Consider the following 19,718-nt stretch of genomic DNA (forward strand, 5'->3'; position numbering starts at 1 on the left):
TCACTGACCAATCCTTACATTTTGAATACTTGTTGCATTTAACCTATTAAGTCCCAAATTAAATTTTTTTTTTTAAAAAATTGAAGTTTTTATTCCCGAATTATAATGTACATAGTGTATGAACCACAATAAGTACAAAAAAGTCAAAGAATATTTATACATGCTGATATAATGGCTGTCCTCAAAATAGGAGACTGGGATCTAACAGTATCATATAGCATACTAAACTGTATTCAAGTCTTAACTATTTATATTACACAACACTTCACACACAGTGTTGTACGGCATTTAATACAATATGTTTTTGGTTTCCCATTGCATTTAGCTCTTACACATCTTCTTTGCATGTTTCTTATGTCAATCATATGACTAATTCCATCAAAACTGATGTCTAGTATCACTCTCAACTGACTTGATGGGTATTCCATTGGACATCCAATATTTGGTCTTCCAGTGTCCAATTTCAGGTATGTAACTGTAACAGCACGTCTTAAATCCAGTAAATCCAGTGCATTTTTCCCACGTAGAAGAGCCAGACATTTACGAGGGCCATTCTTCGATTTACTTCTGGAAACTTGGGATGTACTTGGCAGTGAAGTTTTACATACAGTTTCTTCGTTATTCTCTGATGCAACATAATGTTAATGTTATTCAATAGCCCCTGGCACATCTGAGACTTCCCCAGTTCCAGTAACATCGTCTGGACCTTCTTCTTTGCTGGTCATATAGTCTACTTCAGGAGGACATACGGTGATATCAGTATGGTCCTGATCATCTGACACCACTTTATAGAATGCGTCACTGTTTATTATTTCTTCTATTTCTTGGTTAGTGAGGTATCTATCTCGTCTGAAGGCCATTATAATCTATATAAAATGAAATGAAATAAAATGTAATAAAATAAAGTGAAATGAAAGAATAATACATTATCACAAACTACAGAAAAGGGTATGTGTAAGTACCTCTGTCCATCTGGAACTGTATTATTTACTACTGGGTAACTTATTCATAAATATACTTACATAATACACTGTAAATTTCAAAGTAACTTCATATCCTGTAATATATATTTATAAAAGAGGGGTCGTTCCTTACCTCAGCAACAAAGTCTGATAAAATTACCACGTTCTAAAAAGAAAATACATCTGCAGTAGCAGAGTTTCATATTCGAACGTGCAGCAATACAAATAACTGAAATGATAACACCAAGTCCCAGCGTCCTATTTCGAGTAAACCAAATTTTATATCAATGGAAAACAATAAATTTAACTCCAATTGAGCTAATAATGCAAGTAGTTTAAAAGACACAGTGTTGACTATAAATAATCACAAAAAGATCTTTGCCAGATATTTCAAATATTACTAAATTGTCGATAAAGTAAATACCAGTAATAACGAAAAGTGTGCCTTGGTATTCAATAATCAATTAATGGTAGGATTTATTGCTTTTAATTTCCTGTAAGCATACATTTGTTATAAAAAGCATCAACAAATGATGTAGAACAGCAATAGTTGCAAATCAATAATTTATTGTGTATTTATAAATAAATATGTGCTCTGTCCTCAAAATAGGACACTGGTACTTAATGGGTTAAAATCCACCACATATCCCATTCCTAGAAGTAAAAATGTAATGACAATATTTTGAAACTTCCCTTTTGAGACATAGTTTTAGAAACTATGTTTAGTGTACCAAAAGACATCCCAAGGCTTTGGCACTCTTCTTCTGTATTTCTTTATCTGTTCCTCCAGTCATCATCCTCAATTATCAGAAATATGATGATTCTTCATCATATTTCTATGTTTTAATTCTTAATTTGCAGTGTCCTTTTTTCTGTAAGTTACTTATATGATACGTTACTTTAAACCAGTTGTAACTGAATTTCAACCCACTTTCAAACTCACTATATTTGGATCTTACCTTCGTTGTTTAGGCTGATCTTAGTTAGAAGCAAACAATGTAATGCTGTCAACAAAAGGAAGGTGATTTAGATATGTTCTATTAACACTTCTTCATTTTTCCAAATATAATACGTGGAAAGTTGTTCTAGAAGTCCCGAGAGTAGTTTTGGCTGATATGGAATCCCCTTGCCATACTCCAGGTTCAGAACTGAATCTCTCACTTCACATAATAAGTGGAGACTGTTGAAATGAGTTTCTTGGATTGTAGGGCTACTGTTTTTGTTGTGGTTCCTGAAGAGGGACAGTAGTCTTTACAGTAAGTGCAGGGGCAACAGTCCTTATGGTCAACTGTTGTGGCCTAGTAGCATTAGCCAGTGTGCCCTTGCTGTGCAAAGACTGCAAATGGCAGAAAGGAAGGGGAAACTACAGTTGTTATTTCTCCAGGTGGCACAGTATGGTTTCATGATGATTGCATTCACTTGGATAAAATATTCTGGAGGTCAAATAGTCCCTCATTTGGATCTCCAGGTGGGGACTCAAAACTGACATTTGTTGGGTTAAAGAGTGGAATGTGAAATCATTCAATAAGGTAGATAGGTAGTTTAGAAAATTTAAAAGAAGCAATGGATAGGTTGAACATAGATGTAGCGGCAATTAGTAAAGTGCGGTGGCAGGAAGAAAAGGGTTTCTGCTCGAGTGAGAACAGGATTACAAATACAAAATCAAATAGGAGTAATGCAGAAGTAGGTCTAACGAATAGAATAGGAAGTACTGGGCAGTTATAATTAAAGTGCAGCTACTCATGTAGGCCGATTGTGGACTGTAATTATCGTATGGCAGTGAAACTTGGTAAATATGCCAATATGAACTGCACTAATTTGCACTGGAAAAAAAATTGGTTCCAATTTTGGCTACCAGGTGCAAGTCCAGCGCTGTACTGCATTTCATCGTCTCCAGTGCTCATATTGAACGAGTTATGTAAGCGGCAGGTAATATATATATATAAAAACAAAGATGATGTGACTTACCAAACGAAAGCGCTGGCACGTCGATAGACACACAAACATACACACAAAATTCTAGCTTTCGCAACCAACGGTTGCCCCGTCCGGAAATAGGGAAGGAGAGGGAATGACGAAAGGATTTGGGTTTTAAGGGAGAGGGTAAGGAGTCATTCCAATCCTGAGAGCGGAAAGACTTACCTTAGGGGGAAAAAAGGACAGGTATACACTCACGCGTGCGCGCGCCCGCCCGCCCGCACACACACACACACACACACACACACACACACACACACACACACACACACACACACACACACACACATATATATATATAGACACAAGCAGACATATACAGACACAAAGAGTTTGGGCAGAGATGTCAGTCGAGGCGGAAGTGCAGAGGCAAAGACGTTGTCGAATGACAGGTGAGGTATGAGTGGTGGCAACTTGAAATTAGCGGAGATTGAGGCCTGGTGGATAACGGGAAGAGAGGATATATTGAAGAGCATGTTCCCATCTCCGGAGTTCGGATAGGTTGGTGTTAGTGGGAAGTATCCAGATAACACGGACGGTGTAACACTGTGCCAAGATGTGCTGGCCGTGCACCGAGGCATGTTTAGCCACAGGGTGATCCTCATTGCCAACAAACACTGTCTGCCTGTGTCCATTCATACGAATGGACAGTTTGTTGCTGGTCATTCCCACATAGAATGTGTCACAGTGTAGGCAGGTCAGTTGGTAGATCACGTGGGTGCTTTCACACGTGGCTCTGCCTTTGATCGTGTACACCTTCCGGGTTACAGGACTGGAGTAGGTGGTGGTGGGAGGGTGCACGGGACAGGTTTTACACCGGGGGCGGTTACAAGGGTAGCAGCCAGAGGGTAGGGAAGGTGGTTTGGGGATTTCATAGGGATGAACTAAGAGGTTACGAAGGTTAGGTGGACGGCGGAAAGACACTCTTGGTGGAGTGGGGAGGATTTCATGAAGGATGGATCTCATTTCAGGGCAGGATTTGAGGAAGTCGTATCCCTGCTGGAGAGCCATATTCAGAGTCTGATCCAGTCCCGGAAAGTATCCTGTCACAAGTGGGGCACTTTTGTGGTTCTTCTGTGGGAGGTTCTGGGTTTGAGGGGATGAGGAAGTGGCTCTGGTTATTTGCTTTCGCATTCCGCAACTACCCTCCCGACCTGGTACAGAAGCAAATTTTCATAGACATTAAATATAGATGCTATCACTGCATATCAGTTGTTTCAAGAATATTAACTATATCTGTTACTCTAATTATATTCATAAAATACGTAAACTACGATTTACAACTGCTAAAAATGTCAATATATATGTGACGTACCATCACAAGTACCAACCAATCCAGGAGGTACATTGAGGAAGGAGGATTCCAGAATGTCATCCTGGAGAGAGAACAGTTCTCAGGCACTCGAAGAGAGGACTGAGAATTTGCCAAGGAGTGTGTGAACGTTAATAAAATCCAATGGGTGGCGGGAACATTCCAACTGTTCAAGTCACCTGAATCACAGATGGAATTTTTCCAGCTCTCCCGCAGCAGGCAGGAGAGAAGCTCATATGAGTCCTATGCAGGCTATTCAGGGTTAGCCTAGCAGTAGGAATCATTCCCAGTGCTTGGAGGGCAATGAAGGTGGTCTTCATTCCAAAGCCAGGGAGAACTGATCATACCAAGGCTAAGGATACGAGACCAATCAGTCTGTCCTCCTTCATTCTCAAAACTTTGGGAAAACTGGTTAATGTATGTGTTGGGGAGAGGAGGCTAAGTAGGGCCACGCTCCATTCAAACCAGTGCGCATATCAACCAGGTAAAGAATGTGAGACAGCTCTCTACCAACTCACTGGGAAGATGGAGAAAGCACTTCAGTTCCAAGAACTAGCCCTCTGCATTTTCCTGGATATGAAGGGGCCTTCAGTAACACGACCTTCAATTCCATGGTAAGGGCAGCAGAGGTGCATGACCTGGGGACCACTATATGCGGGTGGACCAGGGCCATACTTAGTGGAAGGAAGGTAGAGGCTACCATGATGAATGAAAAGATGGTAATTAACAATGCTATAGGCTGCCCACGAGGAGGAGTTTTGTCCCCTCTATTGTGGAATCTAGTGGTGAACGAACTCATTATGGATTTAAATCCAGACAATGCTTCTGCCAAGGTTATGCAGATGACTTTGTCATAGTAATACTTGGCAAATTTACTGACATAGTAAGAAATATGGTAGAAGAAAGTTTGGGCACTGTTAAAACTCAGTGCATTAAACAGGATCTGCGGATTAATCCTAAGACTGTTGAGGTGCCATTTACAAAGAGATATATTCAACACTCAAGTTGGAATCCAAAGCTCTTCAATGAAACTCCACCTGTGAAGGGGATAGTGAAATATCTAGGGGTAACCTTAGATGAGTAGCTAACATGGGCCCCTCACATTAACAGTATCTGCTCCAAGGCAAAAAGTACTCTAGCGAGTACTAGAAGGGCTTGTGGCAAAAACTGGGGCCTAAGCCCCAGGGGTATGCAATGGTTATACACCACAGTGGTCAGACCTAGGATTTCCTACAGGGCTGTAGTGTGGTGTAAGAAGGTACAAGAGGGGATTGCAGCTAAGGGGCTCGCTAAGGTGCAGAGATTGGCCTGCTTAGCCATAACAGGCGGAATTAGTAGCACACCAACCGCTGGAATGGAAGCCATGTTGGACATGCCTCCACTACACCTTTGGGTCAAGATGGGGGCAGCAGCTGGGGCACACAGACTTAAAACTGGCAAAAACTGGGTCTCATTTGGATAGCCAGAATCACACACTAACATAGTGAGTGAGGTAAATATAGGAATGGCTAGGGAATGTTTGACAACTATATAATAACTTCCATCTGCTTTGACAAGCCTTAATATATAATAATTGAAAGCAGGGAGCAGTGGAAAAAACAGTTCGACATCATACAGGTGGCATTATTTGGTTCACTGATGGGTCAAAAACAGACCAAGGCATTGGGTCAGGGGTGTACAGGGTTCAGCCAAGACTGGAGGGCATCATCTCTCTAGGAAAACTGGCCTCTGTATTCCAAACTTAAATTACTGGAATCAGGGCATGTGTGGAGGAGAATATGTGTAGGTGCTACAAGGACCGTAGCATCTACATCTCTTCAGACAGCTAGGAAGCTCTGACATCATTGACAGCTCCTGCAACAGGATCTAAGATTGTTGCAGAATGCCACAGGGCTCTAGTGGAGCTAGAGGGAAGCAATATGATAAACCTAGTGTGGGTTCCTGGCCACTCAGGGATCTGTGTCAACGAACAAGCCGACAGACTGGCTAGGCTGGGGGCAACAAAACCATTTACTGGACTGGAACCTGTCCTGACAATCACCAAGGCTATGATTAAATTAGAACTACAGAACTGGCTTAGTAAACATCACATAGGATATTGGACCAAGGTCCATAAACAAAAACATGGTAAGGTAATGATGCCCAAGTTATGTTTTAAAAGAAGCTCTGTAATCTTGGGACTGAACAGGAAAGAGATTAATCTCATGACTGGACTGATGACTGGTCATGAGAATTATAAAAAAAAAAAAAACACCTACACACAATGGATATAATGGAAGAGGACAATAAATGTAGGATCTGTGATGATGGTGACGAAACAGCGTCACACCTAATCTTCGAATGCATGGCACTGGAGAGTAAAAGATACAGAATCTTTAACACAACTACACTTCAAGAAATTGTGTCTAACAAAAAACTGGTAGAGGGTCTCCTTGCACTATTTAAGGGCACTAGTTGGCTTTACTAGATAGATAGGGTGCGATACCACACAATAAACTTATTTTCAATGGAGGCGGTGGCGGGTTAGACCTAAGCTATTTTAGCTTACCTGTTAGAATCAAATCAAATCAAATCACTGTATTAGCACCAGTGGTCTTGAGAAACAGCTGAAATCATTAAAATTGAAAAACGCTCCAGGTTTTGATGGACTCTCTGTCAGATTCAATACTAAATTTGTAGCTGACTTAGCTCTGCTTCTAACTATAATCTATCATAGATCCCTCGAACAAAAAAAGTGTGCCCAGTTCTTGGAAAAAGGCACATGTCACAGCTGTCTACAACAAGGATAGTAGAAACGATCCATAAAACTGCCATAAAATATCCTTGACATTGATTTGTTGTAGAATCTTGGAACATATTCTCAGCTCAGAGATATGAGGCATCTCAATCAAAATAACTTTCTCGATGCAAACCAGCATCGACTCCAAAAACATCAATCGAGTGAAACCCAATTCACACTTTTCTCACATAACATACTGAAAGCTTTTGATCAAGGCAGTCAGATGGATGCAGTATTTCTTGATTTCTGAAAAGCGTTTGACTCAGTTCTACACCAACACTAATGGTCAGAAGTGCAATAATGTGGGGTACCAAGTGAAATTTGTGACTTTATTGAGGGTGTTTTGGTAGGGAGGACACAGCATGTGATGTAGTTATCTGGAAAAAAAAGAAAATAAAAAAAAGAAAAAAAAATTCTCTCTAAAACAGGCTGCGTAAATATTCAGTCAGATCTTGATAAGATTACAAAGTGGTACAAATGTTGGCAACTTGCTGCAAATGTTCAGAAATAGAAAACTGTTCAATTCACACATTGAAAAAATGTAGTATACTGTGATTATAGTATCAAGGAGTCACAGCTGGAATCGGTCAACTCATAAAAATACCTGGGTGTACTCTTTGTAAAGAAATGATCAACAACATGGTCAGGCAGGCTCAATTATAGGAAAAGCAGGCAGCAGCCTTCAGTTTAGTGGTAGAATGCCGGGAAAGTGCAGTCAGTCTATGCACAAGATAGTGTACAAATCACCTGTGCAACCCATTCTACATAGAATATTGCTCAACTGTGTGGGACCCATACCAGATGGGACTGACAGGGGACATTGGATATATACAGAGAAGGGCAGCGTGAATGGTCACAGGTTTGTTTGACCTGTGGGAGAGCATCACGGATATGCTGAAGAAGCTGAACTGGCAGACTCTTGAACATGTAAGTATTTTAACTATCCTGAGAAAGCCTACTAACAAAGATTCAAGAACGTGCTTTAAATGATGATCTAGGAATATACTACAACGTCACTCATGTGGGATCATGAGGACAAGATTACAGTACTTACTACATGCACAGAGGCATTCAAACAATAATTCTCCCCGCACTCCTTATATGAAACGAACAGGAAGAAATCCTAATAACTGGTACAATGGGATGCACCCTCTGCCATGTACTTGACTGTGGTTTACAGAGTATGGGTCTATATGTAGTAAAATGCTTCCATTTTTGACTGATTTCCATAAAAGTAGATCATGGGTTACAAAAGGAATTAAGATGAGGAAACTGCATATGGAGGCAAAAGCTAATCCAATATTGGAATTTGTAAGGTAACAGGGGATAATATGGAACTCTTTCAAGTAATTTAAAATTTAAAGCGCAGCAGCAGAGATAATATGCTGAGCAAAATAGACCGGAAAATACTTGTTTGTGTTTTGATGGACGTTGTAGTTCCGTTGGATAGTGTTTTGGTTTTCTTTTAATTGCAACGAATTATATAAGTGTGGTGATAATTTGTAAAATTATATAATGTATTTAGATTTAAGTATTTAAATATTATAAAATATTGTAAACGAATTGTGGCCATGTTCAGCAATTATTTTGACTACTGTGGTGTCATGTGACCCGATTCAGGACTGTGGATATGAGAGGGAAAATCGTGGTCTTTTGTTGTTGGCCGTTGTGGTGGTGAGTTGGGAGTGGCAAAGTGCAAGCATGGATGCCAGGGTATGCGAAGGAACAAAGTGAAAGTGTGTGGGTGTGAGACAAACAGTGTACGAATTGCACCGATTATTATTTGTGAACTTAAAAATGCATGGCCACAACGTTAAAGTGTTTCTTTTGAATAAATAAGTTTCAATCTGAACGTGTATAGTTCAATTCACTGCTCTTCAAAAGCCAGCCAATATCAGACTCAATAATAGGGGCGCAAATGCAACTGGTTACTACTAACCCCCTTTACAGATGAGCCACGTGAAAAATAGGTAGTAAACGAGCCAGAGTTCAGTTGCAAATTTCTTATATGTGTAATGAAATTTTAATAAAATGGTTAAATTGAAAAAGTGTGCTGCAAATGAAATTAATGATAAGTAAGAATCCAGTGCCGTATTCGAATCCCTCACTGACCTTTTCATAAATCTCAATAAAATCAGTGGCTATTCACCAGCAAGTAAATATCCTATAATGGCAGAGAAATTACTCAGGCTTTAAATTTTCCCATGTTTCCATCTCTGATGTTATGAAAAATCATAATGTCACTAAACTTTTTAACTTAGTGGGTTGGGATGAGATTCCCCACAATTAAAATGGTCAATCATGGTACTCCACATCCAATGTTCTTCATAATCAAGAGTCTTTTGATGAACATTTTCCAGACAGATTAAAACATGCTGTTTGTAAAATAGGAAAGAGAGATGGAATGTGAAACTATAGACCTATCTCATTGTAAACAACTTTTTTCCCCAAAAAAACCTACATGTGATCAGATAGAAAATTATAATTCATCCCACAGTATTATTTTACACTACCAGTACTGTGTATCAGCCATCTTATGTGACCTTACCAAAGCTTTCAATCCTGCAAACTGTGACTCCCTTCTCCAAAAAGTAACGAACTATGAAACTTCTGGGCAGACTAAAACTGTTGCCGGACCGAGAGGAGTGTTAGTTCTGCAAGGTTCGCAGGAGAGCTTCTGTAAAGTTTGGAAGGTAGGAGATGAGGTACTGGCAGAAGTGAAGCTGTGAGGATGGGGTGTGAGACATGCTCGGGCAGCTCAGATGGTAGAGCACTTGCCCGCGAAAGGCAAAGGTCCCGAGTTCGAGTTTCGGTCCGGCACACAGTTTTAATCTGCCCGGACGTTTCATATCAGCGCACACTCTGCTGCAGAGTGAAAATCTCATTCTGGTGACAAGCTATGGTTTTCAAGGAAAATCTCTTAGCTGGGTATCATATTACATGGCAAAGAGACAGCAATGAGTACCTGTTAATAACAATGAGGAGAAATTCATCTGTGGCTGGAAACACACACAATATGGCCTTCCATAAGGATCCATATTAGGGCTACCAGTATTTTTGTATTATATTAATATGCCATGCAAGGTTCAGTTTGATGTCATCCCCTAAGCAGATGACACAACAGCAATAGTCTGCTGTCAAACAGGTAAAGACTCTATCCTATGCACACTTTGTTTCAGTCATTAGGTACAGTATAATTTTCTTGGGATTTGAAAAACTAGCCTACTCAAAGCTTTTAGGCTACAAAAAAGATCATCTGAGTCATAATGGAAGCTAAAAAGAAATAACAGTGCAAACTTATTTTGAAGACTAGATCTGGTATCCACTCCAAGTACATATAAACTCACAACTTTCTGAGGGAAACTGCTTCTTGCATCAGTATGAGAAAGCTACACATTACTTAACCACAGACTAAAACAATACGAAAAACTGTACGCTGTATGGGCATGAAATTTATAAATAAAATCTAGAAGTGTGGCACAAATCTAACACATACTGAAGAAGACCTGGAAAAATATCTGAAGAGTAAATGCTTTTATTGTGTAGAAGATTTTTCTCGTTCAGCTCTTTCAATACTTCATTTGTGAGCTTTAGTATGCTTTCTGTTTTGAGGTTCCTTTACAAAAGACAAACTGAAAGGTGGTTAATGAGTTCTGATTAGTGAAGAGCATCAGTACTGTATCAAAGATTGCTTTCTCAAATACTTTTGAAAGAACTGGAAGGTGCGATACAGATCTGTGATTAAAGGTGGTTATCCTTATCTCGTTGTTTTAGATGGGAGTCAATAAGTACATACAAGAAAACCAGGAAATATGCCCCAAGAGACAGATTCATTGCAAAGATAACTTGAGGGTAGTTATGTCAAGTCAGCACAAGATTTTAATATCCGGCTGGAAACATAGTCAGCAGAACTGCTGCTTTTTAATGAGCTAACGACTTATGTAATAACCTTTGGTATTGTATTTTTGAAACTAATGTCTGCTGGTGTAGCATGAAGCTTCGGCACAAGTGAATCTAACATGTCTGTATTGCATTATTATTTGTTACTTGGTGCAGCCACTGTGAGGAAATGGGCCCTAATGATTGAAATTGGTGGCCAATGATTTGGGTGTCCCCATTTCTGTAACAACTATTTCCTGGGGCTCAGTTTCACTGGATTACTAGTTTTCTTTGTTAAATAATGTTCTGAATAGTTTTTGCCTTATTCTTGGACTGTCTTATTTTTTAATTTATCATGGCATGTGAGTCTTGCTTTTCTAGTAATGGAGTATTGGACTAGGCAATAATGACGGTACTGTAGTTTCAAATTTTGACTACCACTTATTCTCTTAATTACAGTATTCTATGATTATAATACTGATGAGTCACTGTTGGAATCGGCCACTTCATACAAAAACCTGAGTGAAACACTTTGTAGGGATGTGAAATGGAATGATCACATAGACTCAGTCATGGATAAAGCAGGTGGTAGAATGCTGGGGAAGTGCAATCAGTCAACAAAGTAGAATGCTTACAAATCACTCATGTGACCGGTTGTAGAATATTGCTCAAGTCTCTGTGGCTTGTACCAAATAAACTAACAGCACATAATGAATGTGCAGAGAAGGGCAACACTAAAGGTTACAGGTTTGTTTAATCCATGGGAGAGTGTCACAGAGATAATGAAGGAAGTGAACTGAAAGACTCATGAAGATAGACGTAAACTATCTCAAGAAAGTCTATTAACAAAATGGTGATTCTAGAAATATACTACAGCCCCCTACATAGTGTTCACATAGGGATTGTGAGGATAAGATTAGAATAATTGCAGCACTCACAGAGGCATTCAAACAGTCATTCCTCCCAAGCTCGATATGTAAATGGAATGGGAAGAAAACCTAAGAACTGGCAGAATTGGGCATAAACTCTGCCATGCATTTCACTGTGGTTTGCAGAGTATAGATGTAGATATAGGAATGGACCAAGAGCTACACATAAAATGGCATTTTAAAAAATATGAATAGCACAGTATAGACTTAGGTCGAGAACTGCCCGATGAGACAAATGCAGCACGGCGATGACCGACCCAGATATCTTACCTCTGCGAGCGATACCCACCTACTGACACGACGATAGGTGTTTGCACAGGTTTGGGTGCATTTCCTTTCCCTCTCAAAACTCTTGCTCATTTAAAGGGTTGTTGGGTTGTTTTATGGGGAAGAGACCAAACAGCGAGGGCTTCAGTCTCATAGGATTAGGGAACAAGTCAGTCGGGCACTTTCAAAGGAACCATCCCGGCATTTGCCTGAAGCGATTTAGGGAATTACAGAAAACCTAAATCAGGATGGCCGGACGCGGGATTGAACCGTCGTCCTCTCGAATGTGAGTCAAGTGTGCTCACCACTGTGCCACCTTACTCGGTTCTCATTTCAAGGCATGCGTCCTCCGATTATGCACAGGTTTGAAACGCAAACTGTTCTTCCAAATGGTTCAAATGGCTCTGAGCACTATGGGACTTAACATCTATGGTCATCAGTCCCCTAGAACTTAGAACTACTTAAACCTAACTAACCTAAGGACATCACACAACACCCAGTCATCACGAGGCAGAGAAAATCCCTGACCCCGCCGGGAATCGAACCCGGGCGTGGGAAGCGAGAGCGCTACCGCACGACCATGAGCTGCGGACAAACTGTTCTTCCAAACTTGAATGCCTGGAACATAGTGATGAAGTTTGTGTGCTTATTTCACATTTCGTCCGTCAGTCATGTTTCTTTTGTCATAGTGCCGCATCTGAGGTTATTTTTTTTTTTTTTTAGCGTGTACCGTCGGTGAATCATTCTGCAAAACATTAGGCCATTACGTATATGTTGCATGCCCATTAGTACATAGAGAAATAAATAAGATGAAGAATAAAAATTAGGTTACAGTAGAGGTAAAAAGAGAGATGGAAGAGGTGAAAATCGTTAAGGCCACCCAAGAAAATAGGGTTACATATAGGGAAAAGAAGAAAACTAAGAGAAAAGAGACTAAATCAACATATTATGAAAACAAGATAGCAACGTCAACAGATATCACTAAGAACATGTGGTCTCTCATAAAAGAAAAGAGGGAAGGTGTAGGTGTGGAAAACACTGATAACATAACACTTGAGGTAAATGGGAGGGAACTGAGGGATGCACAAAACATCAGCAATATTTTAAAGAAACACTATATTGAAGTTGTGGATAAATTAATAACTCAAATTAATATTTCCAAAATAAACACAATAAAAATTCCATTTGAAACAAAATGCTTATTTCTGACCCCAACTAATGAATCAGAAATTGTAAAACTAATACATAGTCCAAAAACAAAAAAAGAAAAACACTGAGAGACTTGATGGTATATCCACTAAACTAATTAAATGCTATTTACAATGGGTAGTAAACCCATTGGCCAGTCTGATAAACTTATGTATATAAAAAGGAATATTTACAATGTGCCTGAAAAAGAGTAAAATAATCCCTATACATCAACAAAGCTGCAAAAAAGACCCAGGAAACTACAGACCGATAACTATTACATCTGTACTCTATAAAATAATGGAAACCAGAATGAAAAATTATTAAATTTTACACTAACTTGCAACATTCTGCATGATGAAAATGATTTAGAAAGGGCAAATCTACCAAAACAGCAATAGCTGAATTCGTAGCACTGGTAACTAAGGCACTTGATGAACAGAAGAAAGTCTGTGGTATGTTCCTGGACCTATCTAAAGCATTTGATTGTGTATGCCATTACATCCTATTAGAAAAGCTTCATCATTATGGCATAAGGGAGAAAGCAGTAGACATCATTAAATTGTTTTTGGAAAATAGAATGCAGTGTGTAGAAATAAACCAAAAAATAAAAATAATATTACAAGTGTCTTTTCAAATTATGAAATTGTTAAATACTTAGTTCCCCAAGGATCCGTCCTTGGTCCACTACTTTTCATTTTGTATGTCAATGATATGACCAAATCAGTATCTGATAGTGTCGACATGTATGCAGATGACACTTCATTTGTTGTTACCAGTTTTACAGCAATCTCATTAATAATGGAACCAAAACAACATACATAAAGAAACATGCAAAACTCTTTGCCTCTGAATATGTCGTGTGTGTGTGTGTGTGTGTGTGTGTGTATATATATATATATATATATATATATATATATATATATATATATATACCCGTCCTTTTTTCCCCCTAAGGTAAGTCTTTCCGCTCCCGGGATTGGAATGACTCCTTACCCTCTCCCTTAAAACCCACATCCTTTCGTCTTTCCCTCTTTCCTGACGAAGCAACCGTTGGTTGCGAAAGCTAGAATTTTGTGTGTATGTTTGTGTGTCTATCGACGTGCCAGCGCTTTTGTTTAAAATGCAAAGAAAAAGGTTTTGAAATTGCAGGTATGGGTTACAAAGAGTCAAGAGTATTTTGTGTGTACCGATCCTCAAAAAAATGTCAACTCTATTATAAAAAAAAAAAAAATGAAAGGTTGTGTAATATGGGGTGATTTTAACATTGATATGGGAAGAGTGACATAGAGAAAGCAAAACTTTGAGGAGCTGCTATTACAATACAACATGAAGGCAAGAGTTGTGGAACTAACAAGAGTGACTTTGGAAACTGAGTAAATTATTGACATTATCACTAATATATATAGCAATGCATATACAACAAAGGTTCTGCAAACAGGAATTTCTGATCATTTTGGTCAGCTTTGTGAAGTATATGGAAATCTGAACTCACAAAAGGAAGATAAAAGTGTAGAAAGAGATGTTAGGCTTATCAGCCAACAAAATATCAACATCTTCAAAATGATGATAAAAAAAGAACAGTGGATGGACACGTTTTGAGCCCAGGGAACAGATGAAAAATACAATGCTTTCAAAGACACCACAACACATTACTTCAAATTAGCATTTACAAAAACCAAGAGGAAAAGAAAAAAATTTTCAAAAATAAGCAGTGGATCACGAAGAAATAATTGAACAGAGAGCTACCTTAAGAGAAATGAAACAGGGAGAAAATACAGGCAGTTGATAATACAAGTAAAAGCAAAATCAATTAATGAGACTATTTCAAAATCAACAAATAAAATGAGAGCAGCTTGGAATATCATTAACTCTGAGACAGGCAAGAAAAAATACTCACAGAAAACAAATTAAATGGAAACTATGACAGTAAATAACAAAATAATCACAGATAAAACAAGTGCCAACATCCTCAATAATTACTATGCAGATGCAATAGAAAAACTAAAGCATGGATATAATAGCCAAAGAACTCACCAAACTGTCATGATAGATAAGCCATGGCACTCAATGTTCGAGAAACCAGTGTCTGAAAAGGAACTGACATATGTTATGAAAATGCTAAAAGCAAAAAAGTCTGTTGGACATGATGAAGTGTCAAACTACCTAATCAAGTAGGAGGCAGCAGAAGTAATTGTGCCACTACAGGATATTACCAACCACTCTTTCCTAGAAGTACTATTTACAGATAAACTCAAATTAGTTAAACTTGTACCTGTATACAAAAAAGGGAAAGCAAGATGACCCTAACAACTACAGGCTAGTACCAGGCTTCTCCAAAATATTAGAAATTCTCATGCTAATCAGACTAACTGCTTATTTCGATATCCATAATGTAATAACTCCAGCACAGCATGGACAACAGAAAGGGAAATCAACGGAAACAGCAACTGAATCATTAACAGAATCAATTGTACAGGCCTTGGACAACAAGATGGTAGTGTCTGGAGTTTTTCTTCATTTATCCAAGGCATTTGACACAGTTCAACATACAGTTCTAGTAAAGAAACTAGAGAATGCTGGTATTCGTAGACATGCAGCACACTGGATAACATCATATCTAAGAAACAGGAGGCAATATGTAACCATTAATAACTTATAAAGATCAGATGTTAGAAGCATTATGTATGTTGTAACTCAAGGTTCTGTAATGGGACCTGCTCTCTTCAATTTATTTGTGAATAATATACAAACATTTGAAACTGAAATCAAAATACTTTATGCAGATGATATGACTGTGCTCAATGTTTCCAATAATTTGGAGGCAATTGAGCAAAATATATTCATATCATTCAGCAGTACGTCACAATGGCTCTCTGAAAATGACTTAATTACTAATCTTAAAAAAAAACTATGTACATGGTCTTCAAAAATAAACAAAAAGAAGAACATATGGATGTTTTCTTAGATGAAAAAGGACTGGAAGAAGTAGCTTCAGTTAAGTTTTTGGGCATTACAATAGACAGTGCGCTACATTGGAAACAGCAGATAAATACTGTTTCCAGTAAGCTAAGCTCAGTGATAGTTATAATTAAACAACTGATTCAGTATACTCACCAAGACCTCTTGTGCACTGCCTATCATGGACTTTTTGAACCGGAATCACAGTATGGAGGAACTCAACTATCACAGAGATGAAGAGAATATTCACATTACAGAAGCAAGCCATTCGAATTATATTCAAAAAGAAGCAAAAAGAATTGTGTAAAAGTTGTTTCAAAGAACTAAACATTCCAACGTTTCCATCACTGCATGTATGCAAGACCATTGTGAGTGCCTTACATGCTCTCACAAAACTGGAGACTAATGAGACTGTTCACACACAAAACACAAGGTACAGAAAACAACTGCGGTGTATTCCACATAGACTTAAGATTTTTGAAAAAGGACCCAAATACTCTGGTAACAAGTTAATACAAGCAATGCCAAGGGAATAACAAGACCTCAAAACGGAGAAAACGTTCTCCACAACTCTAAAAAGTTTCAGATGCAAGGAGAATTTTATAGTGTAGCTAGCTACATTAACAAACAGTGATCAAAAGTTCATCCTGTGGGTGATAAATCTCACACATCATAAAAAAACTAGCAACAGAAATCAGTGTTACACAAATTAACTATAATTAGGAACCACTGGTGTATAATACACGCTAATTATATGTCACAAAATTATTATTTTTTTGTATGTATCATGTATCATAAGTCATTTTGTACCACGTAATATTATGAATATACTGCATCATAAGTCATTGAGTACGATGTAATACTGTGAAAGTTTGTTTTTTCTTTGTTGTTATTTTGAAACCTGTTTACTGGCGTCAGGCAGGCCTGCAGCAGCATATTACGCCGCTCTTTGGCCTCAGAGAAACACAAACATACAAATGAAGACAATTAGAGAGACAAAAAGATGGTGGACATAAAAACGGAGAAAATCACGTTTTAAAATACACGGTGCCGTTCACTGGCGTAGAGTCCAAGATAAAATTGTTCAGACACTTTGACACATACAGAGACGAAAATTGTCACACGTGAACGTAGGTGCACAAAATGAATAACAGTGAACGACTTAAGCACAAAACGACGGCACACAAAGAAGCACGAGGCGTTGATCTCCGGGCGCGAAAGTTCACTAAACGTGTACGAGTCCGGGGACCTGCCAAGAGTGTGAAAGCTCGTATGCATATTTAATATGTAAGCAAGTATTAAAATTGGTGTCAGTTTCGGCTGTCAGAAATATTGTCACCTTACCTTTAGTCTACAAATGCTGGTTTGTAAATCTATTTTGATGTAATTGTCGCTGTTAAATCACATGAATGAACGGACAGAGCAAAGAGAGAAGAGCATCACGACTTCTATATGCAAATGATTATGCCACAGTTAGTGCTGTTAACGTTTAACAAAGCTTTCTCGTACTGCTGACACAATTCAGACGGCGCTGCTACGCTGCCATCTGTTGGCCACACCGAGAAACTAATGTTTTGTCACGCCGGTCAAGTTAACCAAATGCAGTTCGTAATTTGTTTCCTATTTTTAAGATCTTTGTTGCTGTAAATGCAGTAAGACTCATATCACAACTACACCTATTTTGGTCGTTTATGGAGTGGCTATAAACGAACGTGGATCTGAAATATTTCTAGTGCTTATATCTCCTACTCGCTTCACGTATATGATAGTTGATTCTATATATATTTTTTGATACGTAGGTTAATACATTCATCATCCACAGCCGTGATCCTGCCACCCTTCGGCGGTGGCATCAGTTCCTTGCCTCCCTCCATGGTGACCTTGTTCCTCTCCCACAGCACACCCGTCCTGACAGTAACTCCACCCCCGATGTTATCCTCGCTTCCCCCAACCTCCTTGGTCGCATTGCCGTTGATGTCCTCGATCCCGTCGGTAGTGACCATCTCCCTGTCCTTCTCACCATCTCCTCTACCCGTCCTGCCACTGCAGCAACCCGCCCCCCTGCCCCTCCAAAGTCTGTCCATGACTACCACCGTGCCAATTGGGATGCCTACCGGGAATCCATTGCCTTACAGGTCGACAGCCACCCCCTCACTTTCCACCACCCTGATGACATCACCCATGCCTCTTCCTTCCTCCAGAAGACCATCACTGACGCTGTGGAGGCTCATGTCCCTACCAAACTCATCCACCCTCACCGCCCTACGCTTCCTCCGCAGGCCGTCCTTCTTCTGCGTGAATCCCGCAGGCTCTACCGCTCCTTCCTCCGCACTCGTGACCGGGATACTCTCACCCGCCACCGGCAATTACAGCGACATATCCGGAACCTCCTTACAGCAAAGAAACGCCGGGACTGGCGTCAGACATGCACACGCCTCAACTCCACCCTCCCTGTCAACTCCTCCAAGTACTGGTCAGCCTTCCACCGCCTTACTGGTAGCCATCCCACCCCACATTACCCCATCCTCCATGACGATCGCCCTTTTCCTGACAACCTCAGTAAGGCTAACCATTTTGCTTCCCACCTATCCGAGGTCTTCTCCATTCCTGACGATCCCCATTTTGATTACTCCCTCTTCCCCACTGTCCTTGACCGCACTGACACCTCGGTCCCCCCGCTCGCCCCTAGCTTCCAGTACTTGGATCGGCTACCCCCCTCCGACATCAACACTCCCATCACCATGCAAGACATCACACTCGTCCTCCGCTCCAAACGCAACACCGCCCCTGGTCATGATGGCGTCACCTACCGTCACCTCAAGGAATCCCCTCCATCCTTCCTGTCTGTCCTTGCTACCCTGTACAATGTCCTCCTCTCCACTGGATTTTACCCTGACCTGTGGAAGACTTCCCGTGTCCTGCTGTTCCCTAAGCCTAACAAACCCCCCTCTGCTACCTCTTCCTATCGTCCCATCTGCCTCACCTCCGTGTTCAGTAAGGTCTTTGAGGCCATCCTCTCTCGCCGTATCCACTGCCACCTTAACCAGCACCGCCTCCTTCCTCTTACCCAATGTGGCTTCCGGCCTTCCTTCTCTGCTGACGACCAGCTCCTTAACCTTACCCATCTTCTTTCCCTCCAACTTAACTCCCGTCGCTCTGCTATCTTTGTTTCCCTTGACCTCCAGAACGCCTATGACCGTGTCTGGCATCCCGGGCTCCTTTTCAAACTCCAGACCTATGCTCTCCCCATCAACTTCGTCCGTCTCGTTGCTTCCTTCCTCTCCCATCGTCCCTCCTATGTGACTATCCACAATTCCAACTCCCGTACTTTCTACCCCTCTGCCGGCGTGCCCCAAGGTTCTGTCCTTTCCCCTCTCCTCTATCTCCTGTACACTGCTGATATGCCCAAACCTCCCCCTCCTGTTCATCTTCTCCAGTTCGCTGATGACACCGCCTTCCTAGCC

General features: G+C 40.1%; 2 protein-coding genes and 1 long non-coding RNA gene across 9 annotated transcripts in view; 2 read left to right on the plus strand and 1 right to left on the minus strand.

Moving 5' to 3' along the window:
- Nucleotides 1-19,718, plus strand: part of LOC126213457 (ras-related protein Rab-18-like) — a 289,633-nt gene that overhangs the window by 66,399 nt on the left and 203,516 nt on the right. The gene's annotated exons all lie outside the window — the stretch shown is intronic.
- Nucleotides 101-19,718, minus strand: part of LOC126213454 (uncharacterized) — a 449,182-nt gene continuing 429,564 nt past the window's right edge. For 3 of the 7 annotated variants that reach the window (XR_007541180.1, XR_007541182.1, XR_007541181.1), the window contains one exon: nucleotides 101-866. The gene's annotated coding sequence lies outside the window, so the exon portion shown is untranslated. Of the gene's footprint in view, nucleotides 867-16,410; nucleotides 16,477-17,598; nucleotides 17,786-19,718 lie in introns of those variants that run through there. The other 4 variants (XR_007541179.1, XR_007541177.1, XR_007541175.1 and 1 more) reach the window with 3 other exon arrangements.
- LOC126213459 (uncharacterized) overlaps nucleotides 17,426-19,718 on the plus strand; it is a 144,043-nt gene continuing 141,750 nt past the window's right edge. The window contains exon 1 of the long non-coding RNA XR_007541185.1: nucleotides 17,426-17,524. This is a non-coding gene — a long non-coding RNA (uncharacterized LOC126213459). The remainder of the gene's footprint in view (nucleotides 17,525-19,718) is intronic.

This window comes from Schistocerca nitens, chromosome 11 (assembly GCF_023898315.1).
Source record: "Schistocerca nitens isolate TAMUIC-IGC-003100 chromosome 11, iqSchNite1.1, whole genome shotgun sequence".
NCBI lineage: Eukaryota > Metazoa > Arthropoda > Insecta > Orthoptera > Acrididae > Schistocerca > Schistocerca nitens.